The 5,881-nt window shown below is 39.6% G+C and overlaps 1 pseudogene; it reads left to right on the top strand.

The window, feature by feature from the left end:
- The first annotated feature begins 4,492 nt into the window (after positions 1 to 4,492).
- On the top strand, positions 4,493 to 5,032 carry LOC103739613 (annotated as a pseudogene).
- The last annotated feature ends 849 nt before the right edge of the window (positions 5,033 to 5,881 follow it).

The following is a 5,881-nucleotide window of genomic DNA, read 5'->3' on the forward strand; positions in this document are numbered from 1 at the left end:
ATTTAGTTTACGGAGTCTAAAGTCTAATTTATGTCCCTAAATATCCTTCAGTGTGGGTCCATCCACTGGAGCCTAGTAAACCTACCAGGAGTCTCATGCTTGGAGACTGTCTCTGCCTCTCCCAGCAGTTTTCTATTGACACATTTTTTTCTTAGGTGGAGTTGTAGCATGTTCCCTGCTTCCACATGTCTAGGCTGGGATTTTGTCTGGTTTGAGCTTATATGGGACTCACGCATGCTGTCACTGTTGCTGTGAGCTCATATGAGGAACTGACCAGCTATCTGGAAACGCTGGTTCCTGTGGCCACCCACTACCTCTGGCTTTTACAATTTTTCTGCCCCCTCTTCCACAGTGAGCCCTGTGCCCTGGGGGGCAGAAATTTCATTTAGGTGTCCTATTCAGGGATAAGTGGTCTACAGCTTCTTGATCTCTTCACATTGGCTAGTTATTGGTAGTTACGTGTTTCTGTGTAAATTACCATCTGTATCTGTTGCATACTACAGCTTCTTGATCTCTTCACATTGGCTAGTTATTGGTAGTTACCTGTTTCTATGTGAATTACCATCTGTATCTTTTGCATAAGGCCACTTCTCTGCTTAGAGCTGAGTGATGCATTAATCTATGAATATAACAGTAAGTCATTAAGACTGAGTTTAATGTGGTAATTCTCAATCCAGGTATGAGAAATCTGAGTTTGGATTTACAGCCTTGAATCTCTGTGTATATATGTATGTATATGTGCAGGCGTATACATTTTCAGACAATTTGTTTACTCAATAATATTTACTCAGTAATTGATTTGGTCAGTAGTATTTACTGAGTAATTAGTATATGCCATGCTGTTTCTGGCCATTTGGAGCATGAAGAGAAAAGCAAACTCTCTGCCACTGAAGACCTCTCTCATCCTGATATAAGAAATACAACTAAAAAATATATGTTTACTGTATCATGTAATTAAGGTAAGAATAAAACATTAATACATTGGTTTTTTATTATTTTTTATGTGTATGCATGCATTGCCTGCATGTAGGTAAGTGCACTCATGTTGTACAATGCCCGCAGAGGTCAGAAGAGGCTGTCAGATCCCCTAGGACTGGAGTTACAGACAGTTGTTAGCTGCCATGTAGGTGCTGGGATTCGAACCCGGGTCTTCTGCAAAAGCAACCAGTGTTCTTAACCACTGAGCCATCTCTCCAGCCCCAATATGTTGGTTTTTTACATATAACATATGTGCCATGAAAATGATGCATTTGGTTTGGTTATTGAAAGTATAACTGGTTGTGGCCCCAGCTGTTGGCCTCTGTATTTACCACCAACTGTGTGCTGAGACTACATCTTGTTTAGTTGGGATCAATCAATGGCTGACTACAGAGGGCAGAGCAAGGCAGATCCAAGTTAGCAAGACATCAAACTTCTCCTAAGAGTGACATAGGGCAAAACACTTTCTGTGAGTCTACGCATCCTTACTTGGGCCTGAGGTAGAGTATGAGAATTTACTATCCTTGATAGGTACTAGATTTGTTGTTTCTGAAGTTTCCCACTACCTTGTCCCAATCCTTCTTCTTCATACCTCACATGTTGCTTATCCCACTTCACCTTGGTGTCTGCGTCTTGGAGGATCTTAACTAAACAACTGCATATGCATACTGCATATCAAGGAATGAACCAAATACATTCTCTGCTCAGATGCAGCCTCTGTGCTAATTTCCATTAAGCCCACTTGACAGATGAGGAAATTAATATTCTGACAGATTAAGAGACTAGATCAAAGTCACATGGCTAGTTAAGAGATGGAGATGGAATTTATACCCTCCCCTAATTTGTGCCAGGTACCAAGTTGTCACTGAGAGCAACTGCTTAGCTACAAACAATGGTGAAAGTGTTTATGATTGTCCATACACATGAGAGAAAATTCTATATAATATATAATATAGATGTAGTGTGGGGGAAGACATTGTGGGCTACTGAAGGGGAAGAAAGGATTTGACAAGCACTATGGTGTACACAATGAAATGATGAACGACTTAATTATAATAATGGACAAAAGGCCTGAGTAAACATTTCTCCAGTGAATATATGCAAGTGGCTAGTAAGCATGGAAAAAAATATTTTCTGTGTCATTAATCATTAAAGCAACTCAAAAATCCCACTGAAATTGTACTTGCTACCCCCTAAAATGACTAAGATTAAAGAAATAAGGATGTGCTGCTGGTAGGAATGTAAGATGATGCAGTTATTTTTGAGAGGAGTTTGGCATTTGCTAAGAAGGTCACATCTTCAGGTAACATTTGACCTAACAGTTCCACTTCCAGTGGTATAGTTAAGAATATTAAAGACAAAACCTTTCTTATGAAGGTACACTGCAGAACTATTTACAAATGCCCAAGCTCCACTAATGGATGGATGAGTAACAAAATGGGGTCGATCATTTAGTGGGTTCTCCTTCAGCCACAAAAGGGAATGAAGCACTGAATCACTCTCTAACCAGGATGAAGCTTGAAAATGGCATTTGTTGAATGATTATATTTATTTAAAACCCCAAAGAGGAAAATCCACATGGGTAGATATAGATCAGTTGTTGCCAGGAATTGTGGGAAGAAGAATGGGAAGTAAGCACCAACAAACTGTTTTCTTTCTGCAGTGAAAGAAATTCTGGAATTAGAGTGTGGGAATGATGGCAGATTTTGTGAATACATTATATACCACTGAATGCCATACTGTGAAAGGCTAAATCTTACCATATGTGATTTTGACCTTAACAAGTAAACCCACCAATAAATAAATTTTTAAAATAGCTAAACTTTCTTTTGTTTTTCTTTCTGTTCACAAAGATACCAAAGTTAAAGAACTGTAGTACATGGTATGAAAATCACTAGTTTCATGTTCTCAATAAACATGAAAATTCAAATAAAACAACAATAAAATATGCCAGATCATGCTATTTTTGGATTTTAGAGTATAAGGTAGAAAATAGAAAGGATTTATGAAAACCAACATCCAAAAAGATTAATTCTATGAAGTGTGCGCTACATCCTGAATACAATAGCCAGCCAGGCCCAGTTATTGCACAGGAGGGCAAATTATGCTTCAGTATAAAGATAAGGGAGTAGAAGAGTGAGCAGACATTCCCAAGGAGAGATTACACGAAGAAGCAGGGCCTGTAGTGAGGTCTGTGATCATAATTCAGAGAGAAAACCCTGACTTCTTGTGCTGGCACTGGAACTGGAACTGGATGGAAGGCTTAATGATACTCTTGAAATAGGATCCATAGTGCCTGGATGAGTTCAGAAGTGAGACAGAAAACAGCAAGAAGAATTGAAATTATGTTGTCTTCTGTTTGGGTACTTAAATAGATACAGAGCTGTGCTCATTTATATTGGAAATACAAATCATTAATACTGAAAACTGAAGATAAATATATATTTTTTCATTTTAATTGAATTTTTGCAAGCTTCATATAATTTATTTTGATCATATTTAAACCCCCTTCCCTATCTGCACCCCCACTTATATCCCCTTCCTGATTTTATTTATTCTGGTATATACATTAATGTCTATTAAATAAAATTTGTATTCCGGAGTGACCTTCACTGTGGGTCCATTCACTGGAGCCTTGGTTAACTTATCCAGCATCACATCTTTAAGTAAAATTGACTCTCCATCTTCTAGAAATTACTAACTGCTAATAGTTCCTATGTTAGTGTTGGGGCTTCTTACCTGTTTCCTCATGTCTATGCTGGGATTTTATCAGGCTTGAGCTAATGTGGGTTTTGTGCATGCTGTCACCATTGCTATGCGTTCATATGAAAAATTGTCCATCCATTTGGAAAACAGTTTCCTAGTGATCATATACCAATTCTGGTTCTAACAATCTTCCCATCACTCTTCCACAATGATTCCACCCAAGCCTTGGGTGACAGAGGTTTGATAGAGGTATACTATTCAGGGATAAGCACATTGTTCTCTGCACATTGGCCAGTTGTTGAGTCTCTGTGTTAATCTGCTGCATGAGAAATCTCTCATGATAGTTGAGAGATGCATTAACCTATAGTTATAAGTTACTAGGAATCACTTCACTATGTCATTTAGTAGAAAAATAATAGTAGGCTCTCCCCTAACCTGTCTAACCTTAGATTCCTTGCCTGATATCAGTTTTAGGCATAGACTCCATCTTGGGAAGAAGCAGACTTTAAATCCAGGCTGAAAGTGGTTGGTCACTCCCATAAAATTTATGCTGGTATTGAACTGGTTGGCATATTTTGCAAGGTCAATTGTTGTTATGGCTCACAGAATTCACAGCTGGGAAAAACCAATGATGATTCAAGTAGCATGCATAGCGCCATCAAGCAGGATGAAAGGTAGCTAGTAGAGATGAAGCCTTGAAGTAAGTACCAACTTGATTTGTCCTTGTCTCTTCTACAACTCAAGTATGTTGTGTCTTCAGAAATAGGGTCAAAGCAGTCTTCAGATTCAAAGCTACCTGGAGACCATTATGGCCAAGCAGATACTGCTGGGCTGGAAGGTGGTGTTTATGCCCTGCAAGGGCATCAACATTTTCTGACAATTGCTACAGACACAATCTAAAGTATCTGTCCTTTCTCAGAAAGTGGATGAACACCAATCCTTCCTGTGGCTCCTACCACTTCCTGGCCTTAAGTCATATCTTATGGCACACTGTGCAAGGCATGCTGTGCCACAAGACCAAGCAAGATCTGGCTGTCCTGGAATACATCAAGGTGTTCGATGGTATCCATGCATCCTATGACAAGAAAAAGTGGATGGTGGTCCCTGCCACCCTCAAAGTTGTGGGGCTGAAATATACTCAAAGGTTGATTACCTGGAGTGTCTGGCTCTTAAGTTTGGCTTAAAGTGCCAGGTTGTAACAGCTACCCTTAGGAGAAAAATGAGAAGGCAAAGATCCACTACTTGAAGAAGCAGCAGCTCACAAGGCTATGGAAACAAACAGAAAAAATGTGGAGAAGAAAATCAGTAGGTTCATGGAAATCTCAAGACCAATGGACTCCTGGTGTGAGCCCAATGAAGAAGTTATGTGTCTTGCCTGCCAGGCCTTCCTTTCCTCCACCCCAGTGCAACCCTGGGATATGGGGGACAAAATGTGCCTTAGCCACTCTCCTGTCAGAGGAAGGTACTTCAAACAGCCCTGAGAACTGTGAAGACTTAGCTGCAATGAGCTTTGTTATAGTGGCAACCACCAGTTACTTAATTGGGTGCCCTTCAGTTTTTGAGTGAGTTGGATCCCTCCTGAGAGGGCTAGCTGCCCACCTGATTAAATGTTCAGCTGTGAGAATGAAACCCACTGGGAAGACACAGCCAAGGTCATAGACACAGCCTCTGCTCATTCCTAGCATTACGATCAAAAAGCATTTATTTTTGCTATGAGATTTCCAGTATGTACTAATAAATTACTTTATTTTTAAAGACAAAAATTGGGGCAAGGACCTGAACAGGGGGTTCTCAAAGAATGAAACTCAAATGGCTGAGAAATACTTTTTTAACTGTCCATTATCTTTGGCCATCAGAGAAATGAAAATTAACGCCACTGTGAGATTTCATCTTACCCCAGTCATGATGGCTAAGATCCTAACAACAACAAGAAGAAAGAAATGCTGACAAGGATGTGGAGAAAGAGGAACTGGGAGTCACTGCTGGTGGGAGGGTGAACTGGTGCAACCATTACAGAAATCAGTGAGGAGATTCTTTAAAAAGCTGGTATACGATGGAGTTTTACTCAGCAGTAAAGAAAGATGAAATCATGAAATTTGCAGGTAAGTGGATGGAACTAGAATCTGTTATACTAAGTGAAGTAACACAATCTCAGAAAAAAAAATCGACATATGTTCTCTCTCATATGTGGATCCTA

This window comes from Nannospalax galili, unplaced genomic scaffold, assembly GCF_000622305.1.
Source record: "Nannospalax galili isolate Female #2095 unplaced genomic scaffold, S.galili_v1.0 scaffold819, whole genome shotgun sequence".
Taxonomy (NCBI): Eukaryota; Metazoa; Chordata; class Mammalia; order Rodentia; family Spalacidae; genus Nannospalax; species Nannospalax galili.